Here is a 21,074-nt window from a genome sequence, read left to right as displayed (position 1 = left end):
TCACTTGGATAAAATCAAACTAGTTCTATTTAAAACTTGAAAGAACTAAACTATAAATAGGTATAAATTAGCTTGAAATCTAAATTCAACTTCAATCTAGAAACAAAACAAAACATAATGAAATTATCAAATGCCATTCTGAATTTTCAAAAATGTTCAGCAAAGATCTCAGAAAAGCATGCTGAAGATTTGAGATTTGAGCCATTTGAGGCGTGTTTCATGGCCCCTCTGGCTTTGCATTTTCCATTCCAAGCCCCCAGCCTTCCAGAAACGCACACAGGAAGAAAAGCGTCCGGAAGTTAATTAGCAAGAAAAATACAGTAGGGAGACTGGAGACAGAAGAGACAAACAGAAGGCAATCACTCTCCTTGCTTGGCTTCTTTCTCACTGGCAGATGCTGCTTCTGACAGTTCCATGACCCCACTCCGAACACTTCTGCAGCGAAAAACATACGTGAACAAACACATTAAATAGATAAATAAATAAATAAATAAATAAATAAATAAATAAATAAATAAGTATTGGGGCTGGTGCAGCTTTTTTATTAGCTTTCATACACGTATGTTTCTCTTTGTCATTTTTACTTATAAAGCTCTTCAGCGATGGAGTGTTTGTCTGCAGACATACATCCATGTGGCTGACTTGTAGCTCGAGGTGGTGCAGTGAAACAGGCTCCCCAAAGTACATTCCACTTAAACTGAGCCTTAGATCCTCAAGGTAATTTGATGGAAAACAACACAGCATGACAAAAGAGAGGAGAATAAAGCTTCACTCCATAATCGCAGGACCTAACCTTAAGGCAAGGCAAGGCAAGGCAAGTTTATTTGTATAGCACAATTCGTACACAAAGTAATTCAAGGTGCTTCACAAAACAGAAAAGTGCATTAAAATCACAATACATCATAGAAATAATCAACATAAAATTTACTTTAAAAGAAAAGGAAGAAAAAAAAAAAGATTTAAAAAGAAAGGAAGGAAAGAAAGGTGCAGATAGGACCTTTCAGTCATATACACGGCTAAACAGAAATGTTTTAAGTCTAGATTTGAACATGAACACAGAAGAGGCCTGTCTTACGCCTTCAGGGAGGCTGTTCCAGATTTTAGCTGCAGAATATTGAAACGCTGATTCCCCTTGTTTAGTTCTGACTCTGGGAATCAACAGGAGGCCGGTCCCTGAGGTCCTCAGAGTACGAGATGGTTCATATGGCACTAACATGTCAGAGATGTACTTTGGTGCGTGGCCATGGAGAGACTTGTACACAAGCAGAGCTGCTTTGAAGTCTATTCTTTGAGGTACAGGGAGCCAGTGCAGAGACCTGAGCACAGGACTAATGTGATCATACTTCCTGGTTTTGGTCAGGACTCGAGCAGCAGCATTCTGGATGTACTGAAGCTGTTTTACAGCTCGTTTGGACAGGCCGGTGAGCAGGCCGTTACAGTAGTCTAACCTACTGGAGACAAATGCATGGATAAGTATCTCCAGGTCTCGCTTTGAGATTATGTTTTTGATTTTGGCAATGTTTTTCAGATGGTAAAATGCCGCTGATGTTACTGACTTGATATGGCTGTTAAAGTTCAGGTCAGAGTCCATGATTACCCCTAGATTTCTGACTTGATTTGAGGGTTTGAGAGACAGAGAATGAAGGTAGCTGCTGACAATTTCTCTTTGTTTCTGTGGGCCAAAAACAATAACTTCGGTCTTGTCTGAGTTTAGCTGGAGAAAGTTGTTCTGCATCCACGCGCTGATCTGTTGGAGGCAGTGGTTGAGAGAATCCACCGGCCCATATTCACCTGTTGTCAGTGACACATAGATCTGAGTATCATCTGCATAGTTGTGATAAGATATGTTATTACTGCGTATTAACTGCCCTAGTGGCAGCATGTAGAGGTTGAACAGAAGGGGTCCCAGGATCGATCCCTGGGGCACACCACAATTCAAGCCCATGTAGTCTGAGACACAACTCCCAATTTCAACAAAATATTTCCTGTCTTCTAGATAAGACTTGAGCCAACTTAGGGCAGATCCAGAGATGCCAACCCAGTCTTGGAGTCTGTGCAAAAGGATCCCATGATCAACAGTATCAAAGGCAGCGCTCAGGTCTAGCAGGATTAAGACAGAGACTTTTCCATCATCAGTGTTCAGGCGGATGTCATTGGTTACCTTGATAAGAGCAGTTTCTGTGCTATGATGGGGTCTAAAACCTGACTGGAAAACCTTAATTTCTACAGTGCTTACCAAAAGACAGTCAACAACAAGTGTGAAATCCAAAGATATCTGACATCAAATACCACCCTCAAGCTATGCAGCGCAGCTGTAACATAGCCATGTCTCATTGTCCCTGTTAGAGAAGAAGTGGGAGGAGGGCAGAAAGGCGAGGGTTGGCAATGCAAGAGTTTGATAGAGTGCCTTCATTACCTCAAGTGTAAGGCAATCAGCCTCCATGTAGAGAGAGGAGAAGAGAAGAAAAGAGAAAGGAATACAGGACCCACCAAAACAAAAAAATCTGTGTTTTCCACAAATGTGAAATTGTCTTGGTGACTTTCATATACTAAATCCTATTGGTGAAGAAATATAATAAATGCTTAAAATGTAGATTTCTTTCTAACAACGTTTGCCATTTAAAAAGGCAGTTGTTGCTAAATCTCTCTGTTTCCGGTTTGCCAGACCAAAAGAGGGTGTAACCTGCGCTATTCTCTCTAAGACTGCCTTCCCCTGGGAATCGGACTTCACTAAGGGCTGCAATATCGATGGAGAGTCTTGATAGCTCATGCAGAATGAGAGCAGAACGACGATCAGGACCACTGCCTGCGTCCAGCATGGTACTGATGTTCCAACATGCTACTTTTAATCCTTTTACACCTTTTGAGGTAGGTGGGAACCTTTTTTTTCATTGATGTTCATTGATTAAAAGCCATTAAGCAACTGAAAAGTGGCAAGGCAGCAGGAGTTGACGGCATCCCACCAGAGATATGGAAGCATGGTGGCCCAGCGCTACACTCCAAACTTCATGAACTGTTTATCTGCTGCTGGGAGCAGGGAAAATTACCGCAAGATATCTGTGATGCAGTCATCATCCCCCTCTACAAGAACAAGGGAGTAAAGTCTGATTGCTCAAACTACAGAGGGATTACTCTACTCTCCATCGCAGGGAAAATCCTCGCAAGAATCATACTCAACAGACTTGTGCCCACCATTGCCAAAGACCATCTTCCAGAATCCCAATGTGGCTTCAGAAGCAACAGGAGCACAACTGACATGGTGTTTGTCCTCCGACAGCTTCAAGAAAAGTGTTGTGAGCAGAACAAGGCACTCTATGTAACCTTTGGCGACCTGACCAACGCGTTTGACACTGTGAGCCGAAAAGGCCTGTGGCAGATCATGGAACGTCTCGGCTGCCCACCCAAATTCCTCAACATGGTTGTTCAGCTGCACGAAGACCAGAACGCTCAGATCAGGCTCAATAGCGACCTTTCAGACACTTTCCCCATCATCAACGGTATAAAACAGGGCTATGTCTTGGCACCCACTCTTTTTACAATCTTCTTCAGCATGATGCTGAAGCTAGCCACTGATGGCCCTGATGACGAGGATGCCGTGTACATTCGCTACCGCCTCGATGGCAGCTTGTTCAACCTGAGACGACTGAAGGCTCACACCAAGACCTCTGAGCAAATGATCAGTGACCTCCTCTTTGCCGATGACGCAGCACTCCTAGCTCACACTCAGAGAGCACTTCAGCGATTAACTTCCTGCTTCGCAGATGCTGCCAAGCTGTTCGGACTTGAAGTTAGTCTGAAGAAGACAGAGGTCCTCCACCAGCCAGTACCTCGGGAAGTGTACCAGCCTCCCCATGTCTATATCGGAGAGACAGAACTGAAAGCTGTCCAGCAGTTTACCTACTTGGGGTGCACAATTACCTCAGATGCCAGGATCGACAAAGAGTTAGACAACAGGCTCGCCAAGGCGAATAGTGCCTTTGGCAGACTCCACAGTCGGGTGTGGAACAACAAGCACCTGAAGAAACCCACCAAGATCAGTGTGTACAGGGCAGTTGTGGTGACCACCCTTCTTTCCGGCTCTGAGTCTTGGGTCACCTACCAGCACCACCTGCGAGTCCTCGAACGTTTCCACCAGCGCTGTCTACGCACCATTCTTGGCATCCATTGGAGCGACTTTGTCACCAATGTCGAAGTCCTCGAGAGGGCACACATCCAAAGCATAGAGGTCATGCTTCTTAAGTCGCAACTGCGGTGGGCTGGACATGTACACAGGATGGAGGACCACCGACTGCCAAAGATCACTCTGTATGAACTTGCATCAGGCCAGCGAGATAGAGGGGCACCAAAAAAGAGATACAAAGACTCTCTTTAGAAATCCCTTGGTGCTTGCAACATCGACCATCGTCAGTGGTCTACTCTGGCAAAAGATCGTGACACCTGGCGCCAGTACATCAAAGACGCTGTCTCCTCTTTTGAAGACAAAAGACGGACTAGTCTAAAAGACAAACGACAAAGGAGAATAGCCGGCCTCACGACTGCACCGAATCTAGTACAGACTTTCACCTGCAGCCTCTGCTGCAGGGTCTGCCTTTCCCATATTGGATTGCTCAGCCACGAGCGAGCTTGTAGAAGACGTGGACAGCCCTCTTCATAATCTTCGTTTTACGAAGCCTTGCCATGATGATGTTGCTAAATGCATGGCAATCATGGCAATAAGCAAAAAAAAATTCCAGAGAAAAGAAGTACTGTCTTCTGTAACCAGCTTTAAAAAAGATAAGAAACAATATATAATTTGAAAGGTCAATCCATCCATCCGACCATCCATCCATCCATCCATCCATCCATCCATCCATCCATCCATCCATCCATCCATCCATCCATCCATCCATCCATCAATACAAGTTCTTATTTAGTCCTTTTGTTAAAGGAGTTGCTGGAGCCTATCCTAGCCACTTCAGGAAGACATTGGAGTACACCCCTGCAGTTTGCCAGTCCATCAATATGACTGAAAGAAAACCACCTTAAGCAATGTTTACACCGCAATCGGCAACACGCGTTCAAGAAAGTGGATGTACCTGTGTTATATACATTTATTTTTATTGAACCTTTATTTTACCAGGAAGGCCCTTGAGATAAAATCTATTTGTCAAGAGAGTTCTGCTTGTGGGCTGCCCCACAAGCAGATAAACGTGCTGCGTCTCAGTAAGTTGAGCAACAACTCAACCACTTTAATTTATTTTAACACCTTCAAACAGACTGGAATTTATTATAAATAACAATATTTTGATCACTATTGAATGAAGTTGCTGTTACAGATGTTTTTAGGATAACCGCCAGACAGATCAAATCACTGCATTTTCTACATACCACAGCCACACAAATATACACCCATTTCCATGCTGTGTATTTGACACCAGGAGAACAACCCAATTAGGCACCAGATGAAAAACAGTCAACAAACTTTATTGTTATCTAAGGTAAGACAAAAAGAATAAAGGAGCAACACATTCATCCCTAACTTTATTTATCTTCTATGAATAGACTCATATAAGTATTTGAAAAGACAGAGGATGAAGAGGTTGAAAGGTTATGACTGAAAAAGTAGAACTGTGTCAAGCTGCCTTGTGTCATACTTGCCACTGGGGAAGAATCTCTGTCCACTTTCTATGTCCTCAGTGATAAAATTATCTGGGGAATTCGGATTACAAGAGGACATTACTCCCAAAACCAAATCAATTGCACTGGCGAACTGACTAACTTTGCCAACAATATTTCTGCATGCTCATGGGAGAGAGATTTCAAAACAAGGCCAACAATGAAAGCCTCTCTTTTAAACCAGGTCAAGTTTTCTTTTGGGATGGATCACACTTCATTGACTTAATGTTTCATCTTGCCCCACAAGTAAAAAAAAAAAGAAAAAAACAAATTAGACCTCACCCTGCACAACTGTAGAGTTTCTGATTGGATTACACAAAATGCAACACAGACACAAAGTGAAAAGGTAAAGCTACACCTCCATGTATGAAGCCCAGTCGATAGAGTAATGTGCTTTCCTGATAGCAAGAGACTATAATATCCTCTAAAGAAGTTAGCTGCAGACTAGAAAATGAAGAATATAGTGCAATGCCTTCGCCCACAAGTGGCCGGGATAGGCTCCGGCAGCCCCGTGACCCCGAAAGGGAAAAACGGTCAAGAAAATGAATGAATGAAATAGTGCAATGTGGGGGATGGGATATACCTAGAAACACCCAGAGACGGGATTAAATTTAGCTTTACCCATAACCTAATGTGTCTTCCTTCCTCCTTCCATTCTTAGTATTAGTCTGCTCCGCTCCTTTTCCATCCTTTCCTGTAAGGCCGGCTGGCTTGGCATACGCACTGCAGAGTAATGATCTGCCTATCATAGCTCGGCCACTTGCCACAGCTCACTCAGCCGTACAGGCAGAAGTAGGACAAAGGACAAAGGGACAGCACAAGGCTGAAAGGGAGAAACCTAATGGGAATAATCAATGCTGCTCTATATGATGACTTGATCCACTGTGCTTTGGTTTAGCCTAACGGTGCATAATGCAAGTACTGAACATGGTAAATATACAACTGAGAATCAATGTGACTGTAAACCCAGTGGAGGGGAATGCTGTGGTCAGATGAAGGGCGTAACTGAGCTGATCCCTGAAGGATGGAACCGCAGACAGACAGAGGACAGCAACAAATGACAGGATTTTCAGTCCAGTTGAACATCAACAGCATAAAGAAATGAAACTAAATGAACTCTTGAAATAATTTTTCATCTGGCATTTGTCATCTCCAATGGTACCTCACTTGTACTCACTAAACTGCCTTTATTGGACATTTTAAACTGATTAATATTGCAGGATATTTGGCTGGATGTACAACCAGAATCACAATGAAGATAAGAAAAAGTCAGTTCTGCATTTTCACACTGAATCAAAACAACCGTCTCCTCAGATGATATGAAATCTAAATCTTTTTAGAGGGGTTGTTTCCAGCAAGCCCCACATGAGGCAGGATGTCCTTAACAAGGCATGTCATTTAGAGAGAATAATAGTAACCTAGCATGCACTGCTCGTGAATCTTGGGGCTGATGCAGTACAATTCCATTAGCCTCCCCCCGTCTGTCATTCATCAGCAGCTGCAGCACCGCACAGTATGAGCTGCACTGAAAATTAACTTTAGCTGCCACACTCCTCCAGTCGTTCATCTCTCCCTCTCATTCTACTCCCAAACTTTCTCCATCATCATCAGCTTCTATTTCCAGCAGTCTCTGCGCCATGACTGAATAACGGGAGCAGTTTCTCCTCTCTGACATCTTTCTGACATCTGGCCAGAAATTGTTCCCTTTTGTTATCAGTTACTTTAAATTAGGAGGTGATGAATATGAACTTAAACAACCATAAATTTTGGCACAATCTCAAGAAGCTTTTTCTCCTTTTTTCTATAGTTTTTCTTATGAGAGTGTAATCCATTGCACATCTTTGGCCTTTTACTGTTTATAATTTCTGTTTCAAACATTCTTCCTGTGTTAACTTGTTTAACTTATTTACAAACTGCAATTTAACAAGGGCTTCTTTTGGCAAGCTACATTGTTGTGCATTGCATCTGCAGCTTGTTCAGCTGCTTTACTGCCTAGAACTTTACTGCCAGATTGATGGACTGGAATGATATTTGAATGGTTCAAAATGTTAATTTAACTTTGCCTTTCCTGCATTCATTATTGTTTTTATTAAAAAAAATCGAAATGATTTATTTGTGTACATTCTTATAACTCTTTTTTTTTTGCTTTTAAACCTAGTTAAGTAAAAATGAAATGTTGTTTTACACCACAAATAAAATAAGAATTGATGAGAAGTAATGGATGGTTGCCAACATGTTGATACTTGTGTTAGTACACTTGCTTGTACACTAATGTGTGTTGCTAAAACTCTGTTTGGAAAACTCCAATGTCCCTGCTGATTCCTGAGTTTTGACTTTGCTCCTTGGTTACTATTGTCTTCATTTCATTTTACAAAGATTTTACCACAATGTGATAATCTTTAGGAAGATTAATTGTATAATTGAATATCTACATCATTTTAAAGTTTGGAAAGTTTCTCATGCATGCAAATTTTGCTCTATCTGTTTTTATACTTAATGCATTGACTATAAAGGCAATTCATTAATGTGGTTCTTGAGAATTTCTCTCATCGTTGCAGCCAATTTTGGTCCTTTCCACCCAACACACTCTGCTTTTTTTTCTCTATGTTTACCTGTATATGTAATCTTTTTATTCAGTAATTCATGTAACAGCAGTATACTTTTAATCGATATTTTCAGCTGCAAAATCATCTTTTGACCTAATTTTGTTCTTTATTTTATTTATTTATTTATTTTTACTTCTGAATAAATCTATATTGAAAGCAACTGAAGCTTGTTTTGTATGTTTTAGTATCTAGTCAGTTTCAGGAGCATACTTCTTTGTGTGGGTTAAGACAAATTTTATTTGACATTGTTTGCACGTCTCTCCCAACTAACTTCACAGTATATGGCTAAATGTTTATATCTTACCATTACACTAGAAACCACATAAACAGGATGTTCACTAAAGGCCTCACGGGAACACTTACATGATTTAGCAACCATGCATTATGAGATGAAAACATGTCTTGATTTAAAATTCCGTCCCGGTTCCACAGGAAACAAAGAACATCCCCACTGACTTGGTTTCCTGAGTAATTCATCTCCACTACATACTCATGATGCTACCAAAAATCAATTAATTGACATGCACGTCATGCACACACATCATTGGTTCGCAATTGTCATATCTTAACACCATAAACCTTACCAAATGACAAAAATAGTCTCTTCATTAGATTCATTAAATTGATGCCACTCGGCAATCATCATTTTCGTTCCCGATTCCTCAAAGGACCTGATTTCAGGTGAATTAATTCACCATTACTAAAACACTAATTGACTTCTGATTAGCATTGCTTCCGTGTTGCTGGCAAATTATTGTGACACAATTTGTGCTTCATTCAATGTCATTATGCAGGTCGCTATGGCAAGATTTTGCTTGCTTTCACATGTATCCCTTGTGTTATCCCAGGCACTTTAACATTGGGAGTTGGGTCATCTAGACCCACAAGACAGTGCGCTGAACCTTTTTTCTTCAATGATTTGTGATATTCACTGGTGTCCATGGAATACAAGAAATTCTCTTCACCTTTATCCACCTTTGTCATGGAATGGAAAACACATCAATGTAAGGGTGGGGTCATAGGATAGCACAAGGGTTATGAAAGAACTAGTTGATAGTATTATACTTACTGTCCTAATAAGAAAAGATACAAGTTAAATTCCTGAGGCCATATCAAGTATACATGCTGGATAACTATATAAAATAAAGAAAATCAAATGATTGCTGTATGCTAGGTCTGACGAAAGCCTATTGACATTTTTATTCCATTCTGTGAGAGTGATAGTGGGAGAAAGATACTATCCAAGTCCTTCTTAAGCTTTAAATCATTATTGCTTCATTACTTTGATAAATATTGTACTATTGTTGCAGTCAGATTATGGTAAATTGGCTCAAAGAAACTTCTGAGAGTCTGCACATCATCTGGTCTATCTCTGAGTCTTTCATGTCTTTTTGTGTCTCATTTCATGTATTTTTCATCCATTTTCTGTTGTTTCTGCACTTGGATTTGTTTCAAAGTTGAGAAAGTGACAGCTGATTCTTCATCAAGCCTTTCCGTTTTCCTTGTTTGAATTCCAAAGTTTGCCAAAAGCTGTGACAACAAGTTTTTGAGAGTTTTGCTTCTTTATCTATTACTCAGTCTAGTCCTATTTGGCTTTTGACATTCAAATAGTCCAGTTTCTCTTTAGCCAGCTTTTAACACAAACTCATTGTCTGCATCCTGTTGCATGGAAATGTCTGGGCATTTTCATGGTGATGTTTTTTATTTGTTTGTTTGCCTTTTATCAGATAAAATGGAGAATTGAGGTAGAATACACTCACACTGATACAACTGACTTCCCTTTGAGCCGTGTAGATTGCCATAGCAACAATGTTTTACCATCAATAATGCTTGAGAAAATATGTAAACGATTGGTGAGTCTCTTGCCAGATTAGCTATGCATTCATGTGTGAGGACAACTGGGAGGACAGCCATCCTTTTTGGGGGGAAAGTGGCAAGTGGTCTCCCAAATATCAAGAGTGGATCTGATCCAAACTTCTTTATAACTTTTGTGGTATGCAGGATAATCTCAATCTGGCAGCCAGCATCAGCAACAACAGCAGCAGCTGTTAGGCCGGTCAGAACAGAGAAAAATGCATATAGCATTTGAGAGCAGCCTCAATAGAGAGTCATTTGCTCTACAGAAAGTGAAGATGTTACTCATGCCCATACAAGCCATGTTTAATGCATGCATTATTTACAGATCCTTCCACACAACACTCACAGATCATCGCTCATAAAAGAGACTTTTAAAAAAACAAGGTAAAGCAGCATACATTATGAAAAGAGAAATTTTATGAATTAGAAATGCTGGACTTTTTACCTTTTTAAGCCTTTTTTTTCTTTTTTTACCTTTTTAACTTTTTAAGTAAGATAGATGTGTTAGAATTACACCTTTGCGACTTTTGCTACTTTAGATGCTACATTTCCAAGGCACACAGGTTTTTACATATTTGTACCTAAGCTTTAGACAAAGCTGTTATAGTAAGCTATACTTCCTCCTATAATGCAATATGTTTTAAGGTCACATGAGATTAGCTAATGATGGGTGGGCTGTCTAGTCATTGACGGTAAAAAGTAAGAAAATACCATCTGATGAAAAGGGGAAACAATGTTTGGAGTTTTTAAATGTCAGAAGGCAATGAGGTTGAGCTCTTTTTGTTTTGAATTAGGTGATGCAAACTTCACCTGTGATCCTTAATAAAAAGTTTAAATGAAATCAATTATTGTCTGTCAATCACAGATTCACCAAAACTAAACCAAATGAAAAGTCTTTGGGACTATAAGGCCCAGTTATAAGCCTTTATTAAAAGAACAAAAGTGCGCCTTTGAATATAAAATTGAGCAATTCTGGTTGTGCTTACTGACGTTGAAGTACACAGTGCTCTGTCAAAATTTTAAGTGGGGTTTTATTGTGAATACACAATGCAGCTATCATATAGGGTGTTGCGTAATGACTGTTTTTACACACAGTTTTTTTTACTACTACTTGTTACCAACTAACAACGTTGGGAGTTAGCGTAGTCACAGTAAAAAAAATGTATACCGGTATCAATAATTTCTTTTTTTTATGTGTTGCAAATGAGTGCTAGAAAGTATTCTAGATTTACTGTGAACACATGCAATAAAATCTGACAGACTTATCTCTGATTCTTTTGTCTTGCTAAATGCGCTTTATATTTCAGTGCGCCTTTTGTATGACATAGGTTGTAATCAAATTCCGTCACTCACTATCACAATCTACAATTCCAAGAACCGTCCCAGAAGTCTCTGCAAAAAAACCCAGCATGCATTGATGCTCACTAGACTAACGAATATGGACCACAATGCATTGCGTTAAAACTATTTTGGTGAAAAAAATGTATTTTACTTATGTTTTTTTATAAATAATTCATGTTTTCATCATCAGAAAATGCTGGATTTATAAATAGTCATTGTGAGCACTGTTTTTTTTTCATATTTTATAAATATGGAAAGATGAAATAATGGTACAACGACCAAAAAGTAATAACTGAAAGGCAGAATGGTGCATTCCTTTCTTTTGGCAGACTTGAGCGTCCTGTTCTCTGTCAAACAGAAGTCATTGATCTTATCTTTTTGATTTCTGTCATGGTGGAGGGTGGCTCGAGAGCCGGTTGGACCCAGACGCAGAGGTGGAGGCATGAGGATCAGAGTCTAGAGGGTTTAATGAACAAACAAAAGGCGCTGCAGAGCAGGATGACAAAACTAAACAAAACTCACTGTGGCGTGGAACAAGAAACGAGGAACATGGCATGACAAGGACAACCAGGACAGGAATAACTAATGGACCAACACTGGAGGAAGGCAGAGACCAGACTTATATACAGACAGGGCAGACAAGACACAGGTGGACACGATCAGGGCTGATGGGGACCAAAGGAAGTAAAACTCAAGAAAACAGACAAGACAGGAGACTTTCAAAATAAAACAGGAAACAGAAACAAGACAGAACAAGGACCAAAAACAAGACAAGTTCAAATCATGACAATTTCCATGTATAATGTGATCAACGCAGAGATTTCATAACCCCACCCTTCTTTCTCGGTTAAAAAGCATAACAGTAGACTTTAAGCAAGATCATTTAATCCTAACAAATACATGTGTTACACCATATTGTAAAAATAAGCATAATACATTGTTTGAGTAATATTTTGCTTTTCTCTGGTATTAGTTTGCAAATCATCCTTTATCATTACTTTTAACATTCAACTCTCAACATTCAACTGTCAGATAAAGATGTCATATGTTTATTTTTTTCTGGTTTCTCTGAATACATAAATAATTAATACTGGGGGTGTCTGTAACATCGTATGCTGATTACTGATGCTTCTTGGTATTTTGAAATAACACACATTGTTACTGTGTACCAGCAAAATACCAACAGTTTTTGCTCTTAAATAATGATCATTTATTCAGCTTGCTTTAAGAAATCGCACTTGGAAATTTTCTCAAAGTATGAAAATAGTTTTTGTCTTCAGTTCTTTTTTTTCACAGATTTTTATTTTAAAAAAAACATGTCAACATGGGAGCAAAATGTAATTTTCTGAGACTGCTTTAGCCTGTTTGTTGCTTTTGACTTTAAACCTAAACCCTGGTAAGGATAAGCGGATGAAAATGCACTACAAAAAAAAACAATAAAACCTCTTCTTTGATAAAGAATGAACCTTGTTTTTCACGACTGTTAATGATTCAAGTGGGGCGCTCATCGCTCAGAGGCTCTGGTCATAAACCATCACTCTGCCTTGGTTGGTTTGATCTTCACATCCCTCCCTGTGAGAAAGGCAAGAGAAAAAAAGGAGCAGAGATAAACAACCATGCAGATAAATTCAAAGTAAAAATGGGAAGCCTGGGAGTTGGGAGAGGAAAATGAAACAAGTAAACATACGTGAAGAATGAGAGAGATGATATGCAAATAATTTACCTAGAAAACATGAGTGTTTTTCTTCTGATTATCTTTGGTGAAAATAACAAATTGATCTGTCCACGGTGCGATTACCTCTCATCACAATTTGATTGACTGTCTGTCAAACACACTTGCTCATTGTGAATGCTAAAATGCTGAAGGCATCCATCTCTATCTGGCAGAAGGAGTATATGTGTGTGAGTGTTTAGATGGATAAGCCAAAAGAGGAAGCTCGCACACCTCAGCATCAGTCCCCGATGCAGACAGGAGAGTCAGATAGGCAGGTTTGACAAATGACGGCAGCACTTTCTAGATGTGAGATTGAGCGGATGTCCCAGGCCGGCCATGCTCGCACATAGTTCAAGTTGTGACATTCAGAGGGGGTTGGACCAAAACCAGAGACGTGTTCTGAGACCCTACGCGCTTTAAGATTTTTTAACTGGATTACAAGAAGGAAAGTGACCTTCAAATAGCTTCATCTTCTGTTTTGTTTTAATATTTTAGTCCATGCAGTACTGAAGCCAACATCAGGGCAGAACTGCAGAGCTCAGGGTGAAAAAGGAATGGCCTTGAAGCAGATCAGAAGGTCATCGGAGCTGGGGTGGCTCAAAGACAGCATGGTCAGCATAGTCTGAGGAAAAATGCAGGAAGAAAAAAAAACATAACCAAGACTGAAAAGCTGATTCTTCTTTGGCTTAAATTCAGGTGCACCTCTATTTCCATTGATTTTTCATAATAAAGTTTAAAAAATTGCTCTTTTTTATCATATGATCTTAGGTTTAGCTGTTACCAAATATATTACACCATTTTGACATGAAAAGCAGCCGACTGCACATTTCAAACACTACAAGTCAGACAGGATGTCGCTCGGCTGACATTGATTCTTAGCATCTCAGTTATCTTACTTTGAAAGCTTCGTGCTGTACGGTGGACAGACTGGCTGTGGTTCTTCTAGCCATGATGAGGTTAGAGACCCTGTTAGTTTAGAGATGGTGGAGGGAGAGCAGCTCCAAGCAGTATCATGGAGAACTGCAACATAGCTCAGAAATGTGTTTGTGGGCGGAAAAGAGCATTTTTATCTTTACTTTGAGTATTCCCTGCCCCAAGGATTGCTATCATCCTGCTCTATTTAGTATAAAGGATGCAAATCGTCCAACTGTGCAACAATGAGAGGCTTGCCCCTAAGGAGCTGCAGTAGACACACACAGAAACCCGTGTGAGAGGTCAATTCATGGCCTTGTTTTCCATCTGTGAAGTCAGCCTTTGACAGATTGCCTTCAGTCTTCAATTTTTCTCACCTTTCTGAATTTCTTGGAGAAAAAAACGGATGGTAGTTTCTATGGTGGTTAAGAAGTCACAGCGACAAATCACTTAATACTTAAAACATATGAAAGATCACAACAATTAAAAAAAAAATCATAAAAAAAACATTACATTTTAGAAATGGGACATTGTTAATTGGATGAAGATGTTTGTCCATCATTTCAACCAAAAGTTATTTCACATTAAGAGATACTGGATATGCTCCATTCATTCATTTTTTTCATTCATAACAACCATAAATCTTTTATCAGTATATGGACAAGGAAGACGCATTTGAAAAAATGTAAACGTCAAAAACCAAACCTCATCATTCTCAATTAGTGATGTCTAATAGTACTTATGTTTTCCGCATTCTTATTGTGTTTTGCTTTTTATTTATTCATTTTTTTCATTTTTTTGGAATAATTTTTTAGGTTTCTGGAAATTTGTTTTGATTTCTAAAATGTAATGTTGTTTTCTATTATTTGCTTTGTTTCTTCTATCGTCGTTGTAATCTCTAATATGTTGTTGCTTTAAGGGATTTGTGGTATGATTTGCACTTCAGGGCCACCGTAGGTTTCAGACATGAAAAAAAGAAAAACCATAAAGTAAGTTGTTCTGCGTCTTGTGAACAGAAACATTAAGATTGTTATATTGCAATTAAGATTAATTATTTATATTAAATTAAAAGCAATGCAATATAAAGCATTGTTCTTGTAATTCAGCCACAATCTACAATTTTTGTTATTAAGGGATGCATAAAATGAGTTATTTTCAAGGAGAAAAAAACAAAGAGTTTAAAGGAACTATCAGTCGTTTTCACTCTGCAACTTTGCAGAAGCTTTCCGAAGGCTTTCTGAAAGAGGAGGGAAGGGCAAAACAGATAATGAATGTGACTCTGCAGAAACACAAAGCCATTCATTGGCAATCACCTCGCACTGCCTGACACAGCTGACACTTTGAGAGAAGAGATCTTAATGTGTTTTATTCTTGCAAACAAAAGACAAAAGGCAGACATAGGCAAATACACAAAAGCTGCAGGCACCAAAGTCTGTTATTCTGCTCAATGTGACCCATTCAACCTCCTCATAACTACCAATAATCTGCACATAGTGTTTTAACAGTGAGTTACAAGCCAGAAATATTCCTACTTGTCTTTCTGTGTCTGCCTTTAATATAATTCCCAAAAAGTCAGAATTTCCACATTATTAAGCTGACAAAGTGAAGTCTCTCGCTGTCTTTGTCCTACATCCAAACGCACAGCTGTCAACGTCGCCACCTCCACCAATTTTGTCACCATGGCAAGCCACTGCAGTCTAACGGAAACAATGAAGGAAGCAGAAGGGAGTCGTGGTGTGGGCTGCAACTCTGACGCTTCTGCTAATGAGCTATAATCTGGAGCAGCAGGAGGCAATGGCTCCTCAATAAAATGGCTGTTTCTCAGTCATTTCATTCACTAACAGAGGAGGAGGCAACAGATCCAAGGTGCTCATTTCCCAAGAACAAAGGAAAGAAAGAGAAAGTGTCAGAAAGCATATGATGCGCTTCCTCGGCTGGAGGTTGAGCAGTCCCAGCTGGCATAAGGGGAGCAAAGAAAGATCATTTCGGTCAAGTTCTGGCTTCAGAAAGCCTTTTCAAGTCCCAGCCTCATTTCTCTGCAACCACCTTCCTGCAACTGATGCTGTGTCTAAAAAAACAAACAAAAACTCTTTCACCTGCTGTGTCAGAGAGCTCACCAGACCCCTATTCAACACTTCCTCCACAGAGCCGGGTGTCCTTGTATTTCATCACCCATCCATTCTGTTTCTAATGTTTGCCAGTCGGCTCAGGTCCTCTTGCAAATCAAACAATGTGGTAAACAAAGCTGATAATTATAAAGAACATGTTGCCTGGATGAAATGATCCTTGTTCATTTACAGCCACAAAAATATGCGGCAGGAGAGCAGGATGCAAAATGCTTCACACATGCACGCTGCTCTGGTTTGAGAAAGTTGATATCAGAGGAAATGTCTTTAGTTTAAGCTAAACCTGCTTTGGAAAAAATGGAAAATGTCACTTGGGTATCAAAGAAAAGGATAATGCTTAGAAAGACAAAGATGAAACAATTAGAGAGCATGAGAGAGGGAGGCTGTGCAGTCTATTAAACCTCAGGATAACTTGCTAAAAGCTGTCTGTTCCCCTGGTGATGGTGTGTAGCCGAGGCTCTGAGCTTCCAAAAACAGATGCCAAAGGTAGGCTTGCACATGCACACACATGTACATCCCGCACTTGCCTTCTTTCTTTTTCCACCCCTTTCCTCACAATAGTTTCATCTGGTCCTTCACCCAGCCTGTCAACACTCAAATAATAGGCATTAGGAACAGAGCAATATCATCTTTTATTTTGTGGCGTTAAGGCACTGAGCTGCTCTCTTTACCATTTTGCTGCTTCAAAGCAAGGAACTAGCAATGCTCCATGCAGCAGCAGCAACCAGAGTCAGCTCCAAAACCAAATCCATCCTGCCTTATTACTTTTCAGCAGCTCTGCCTTTTCTTTTTTTTCTTTCTTTTTTTGTCTGTGGAAGAGATTATGCCCCAGGCCAGAGAGCGATGCAACAGCAGGGGGGGGGTAAAAAATGGAGAAAGAGCAGGTTGGTGTTGAGGGAAAGGGGGAAGGAGCACTCTGGATTCCTCATTGCTCAAACCACAGGTGTTTCTTTAATACCTTGCCTTGCTTTAGGTGTTGCGGAAATGAAGAGATGCCCCCCCCCCCCCCCCCCCCGTTTTCAGGTTCTTCCTCCCTCCAGGCCTTTTACCCATTATCAAGATTTCTCTTCATTTCAGAGTAAGCCAATTTTATTTCCACTTTGCAACATAAGGCGCCTCCCTCTTTCCAACATGCCTGTCGCCCTGCACACAAAGGCCACTTCCTTAATACATCCTGCGCAAGCCATTACCAGGCTCATCAAAAATTAAAAACCGCAGTCAAGAAAGGCTGTAGGGGAGCACAGACGTCCTGTGGCAGCGTTCACACAGCAGATACAAGACTAAGGAAATCTGTTTTACTATACTCATGCAAGAACCATACTTCCACATATGGTGGGAGAAGGCTTGGTTGCCCTGTTTGTAGCTGACAGGCTGTTATGTGTGAGTCACTTTGTTCATATTCAACGCGCCAGACTGCTGCCACCCACCCCCCTTTTCCTTCTCATCTCACTTGGTGATAAATACGAGTAATAAAGCAGATACATTAGCAGAAGATTGTCTTTTTTTTCATTTCACTTGGGGACAGAGATAGATATTGATCATGTGGTGAGACACTGCTCTGCAAGGCCAATCTGTCTTGCGCTGCAGCACATCAGCGATAATGTAGAGTGCTACGGGGCGGGAATCACTCTTCTGCATACAGGAATATTTATTCTTCACTTTTAGCATAATTTTAGATATTGGACTGTTTTATGGGCTTCCTCACAACCCAGTAAGTTATCCCTTTTGAGGTAAAAAATCTTCTCCTCATCTTTAGCAGGGGAAGAAAACAAGAAAGAACAAACCTTTCCATCGGTCCAGTTTAATCATTTGCATATGAGTTAATGCCCTCCAACGACAAAGAATACTTAAACGTACTTTGCTAGCAAATATTGCTGCAGTAACAAATTCTACAGACAGACCTTTGCAGCTCATTGTTCCTTTAACGCAACTGCAACCCACACCAGCATTGTGTGCAGCCTCTCTGATGTCCAATGCTGATTTGTATAAAAAAGCATTAGTGGGTGTTTGCTCTCGGGCATACCATCATGGAAACACAATACCAAGATGAGATGTGCATCGATGTGGCAAAAAGGAATCTCTTGCAGTATGAACAGTTTTCCAGCTAATCTTTGCACAGTTGGAGAAAGACAGAAGGAGATAATGAGAGAAGAGGCAAAGATTCAGAATTGCTACATCTATCACCGGTTCTGTCACGTGCAATGCAGCGGTGACAAGCTTTAGTTCTACGGTACCTTTGCTCCATCATTTTCCACTGTCTGGAACTCAACACAGATGCGCTTGGACTAAATGCTAATGGTGCCTCATTGACCTGTAGGCACCCCCTGTTACTTACTGAGCTGAATTTGAGCTCTGATTGCACAGCCTGCACCTGAAATCTTATCTGCTAAACAGCGTACACACATGCATGTGCACAAAAGCCTTACACCTGCCTGTACTTTTAGGACTTGCACATCTATTGTGTGCATTTTTGAGTGTACTCGTGCTGATGTGTTTATGCTGCGGGATAGACAGAGCCCAAACAAAGGTTAGACTTTAAGGCAGCTGGGGGCGATGTGTGCATTGTGCTGTAACCACCAACGCTTGTGCAGGGCTTTGCTGTCTCCATTCCTTCATCTTTCACTCTTCAGCATGATCCCACTTTTTCTAAATCAGCCATGACACAGTCTCACTCTGTCTGCCACCACTTTCTGAGAGCACAAGTCTTTTTTTTGGTTTTGTTTACTGTTGTCAGCTTCCACAGCTACACCCATGAAACCAGAAATAGCCGACACCCAAACAGAACTCTTCACCTACTGTACATGACCTAGATGTTGCTGCATGAGCGCGGTAAACCCTCATTTTAGATCCAATACATGTTGTATGCCAAATGCCCTATATTCTTTATTTTTTATACAAAGCAACCCTATAAGACCAAAAATGTTAAAAGTGCTATGAAATAAAACGATGTCTTGTAAATCTGATAGTTTTCATTCGGTTTTTTTCAGTCAACGTTTTCTCTGTGGATAAAAAAAAAGATCCCGATTCAACTTTAAAAGACCATCAAACACTAAAGAAATGTATTTCATATAAGTACTTTTGTTTCTTTTTCTGTGAATGAAATCATCAGAGCACGTGTGAAATAAAATACTGGTGTTTCATGTATTTAGTGGAAATAATTTGATTTAATTGACTTACGATTTAACAATTAAGTCAGATTTCAGAATAGTGTTACACCCATTTAGCACACAGTTCACTTGCGAAACCAGATTCAGTATTTGACTAAATTTGGCTGTTTGGAACAGAAGGAAACTGATTAATAACACCATATACTGCATTAAACTGATGCAAACAAAACTCATTGTTCATTTTTCTAAAATCATGTGTTAAATTGGCAAAAAGCACCAAAACCTCTATAGGTTTGCGTTGTCTTTTAAATTTTGGTTTCATCCCATCTCACAGGTTTTATCATGACATGTTTGCAAAGGATAAAATGATCCAGAGTTCTCGTCTTTTTGTCCCTCTCATCTTTAGCTAACTGACTGGGATTTTTTAACTTAGGTTGAAGCTAAAGCTGCTGTTAATAGAATCTCCGGGATCTTTCTCTGGCTTCTTTTGGTTCCACCTGCTGGCTCCTGTGATATTTCATTGTGCCATTCATGTTCCAGTTCCAATAACTTTTGTGAGGAGAAGCACACAACAGTTCCTTGTGCTGTTCTCGGGACTCAACCAAAGTCCAACGTTTTCCCCCTTGCATGTTCCGTCGGGCTTCTTTTCACATTCAGCTGAGTCAGAACACACTACTGTGGACAACACAATGCTTTCAACAGTATTTCTAGGGTATGCATTTTTCCAGTTAGTTATGTCACTTGAGGATTTTCTGAGCCTTGTTTGTCCCAAAGCCAAGGAGTCTTTACTGTTGCATTTTCAAGCTATATTTATGCAGACTATCCTTTCTTTGGCAAAGCACAGAAAATTAAGCGGAGCCATGAAAGCTGCTACAGTTCTTCTAATCAAAATTGTCAGCTGCTTCTTGCATAAGCTATTCTGCCGTCATCCTCATTGTCAGCCGCTTCTACAAGCAGGTCTGGGCAAGGAAGTGGAATTCCCATTGGTTGGAAATAGCTAGGAGAGACAGCTCTTTCTGGCTGTACATTAATGAACACTGCCATCTGACTAACAGCCCTTCTGGAGACAGTTAATCCAGATTTACATGATTCCACTTCTCTGTAGCTCTCATGCATTGGGAATGAACCTTCACTGATGACAACAGGAAGGATCAAACTAACTGACTTTGACTGATAGACCCAAGAAGATATTGAAAAGGTTTAATTCGGGAGGAAACATTGACAAATACATTATGCTCCATCAACACAGTATTGTTTAAATTTCTCCTTCAACCTAAACTTAGGTTGTGTCCAAATTCCTTAACTATTCACTAAGGGTGTAGGCGAAAATCGATTCAACAGTGTATCGCGACATTTCATTTACCGATATCTGTATCAATTTAAAATGCTGTCAGGACAATATTTATTTATTTATAAGTGTCCTTCAGCGTCTGACTCTTGTTTTCCACTTAAAACCCTGACCGCTAGTTGGCAGCAGAGCACACTGAGCCTCTTTGAGCAGCTCTACACCACACAAAACACTTACAAGATCTCAGCGAGAACCAGCTTGTTTAATTGTTATGAGACATGCACTATATAGTTTTTCTTACTTGGGATGGGCACCTATCTCTGTGCCATGTTGCTGCCAGTATCATATCATTCAGTCGCTACAAAGCAGGCTGAATGGCTCTTAAAATCCAAGGCTTTAGATAGTCCTGCACTACGTAGTTTTTTAGTAGCTATATAGAGCAGGGAGGGAACTCAACACAGCCTTATT

General features: G+C 40.2%; 1 long non-coding RNA gene across 1 annotated transcript in view; it reads right to left on the bottom strand.

The window, feature by feature from the left end:
• Positions 1-11,908: 11,908 nt before the first annotated feature.
• LOC144990939 (uncharacterized) overlaps positions 11,909-21,074 on the bottom strand; it is a 130,667-nt gene continuing 121,501 nt past the window's right edge. Inside the window, exons 2-3 of the long non-coding RNA XR_013654815.1 lie at positions 13,405-13,795; positions 11,909-13,031 (exon numbers count right to left, since the gene is read on the bottom strand). This is a non-coding gene — a long non-coding RNA (uncharacterized LOC144990939). The remainder of the gene's footprint in view (positions 13,032-13,404; positions 13,796-21,074) is intronic.

Source organism: Oryzias latipes, chromosome 3, assembly GCF_053564925.1.
Source record: "Oryzias latipes strain Hd-rR chromosome 3, Olatipes_Hd-rR_3.1".
Classification (NCBI taxonomy): domain Eukaryota; kingdom Metazoa; phylum Chordata; class Actinopteri; order Beloniformes; family Adrianichthyidae; genus Oryzias; species Oryzias latipes.
The sequence above is the reverse complement of the archived record's forward strand: the minus strand, read 5'-3'. Positions and strand labels throughout refer to the sequence as shown.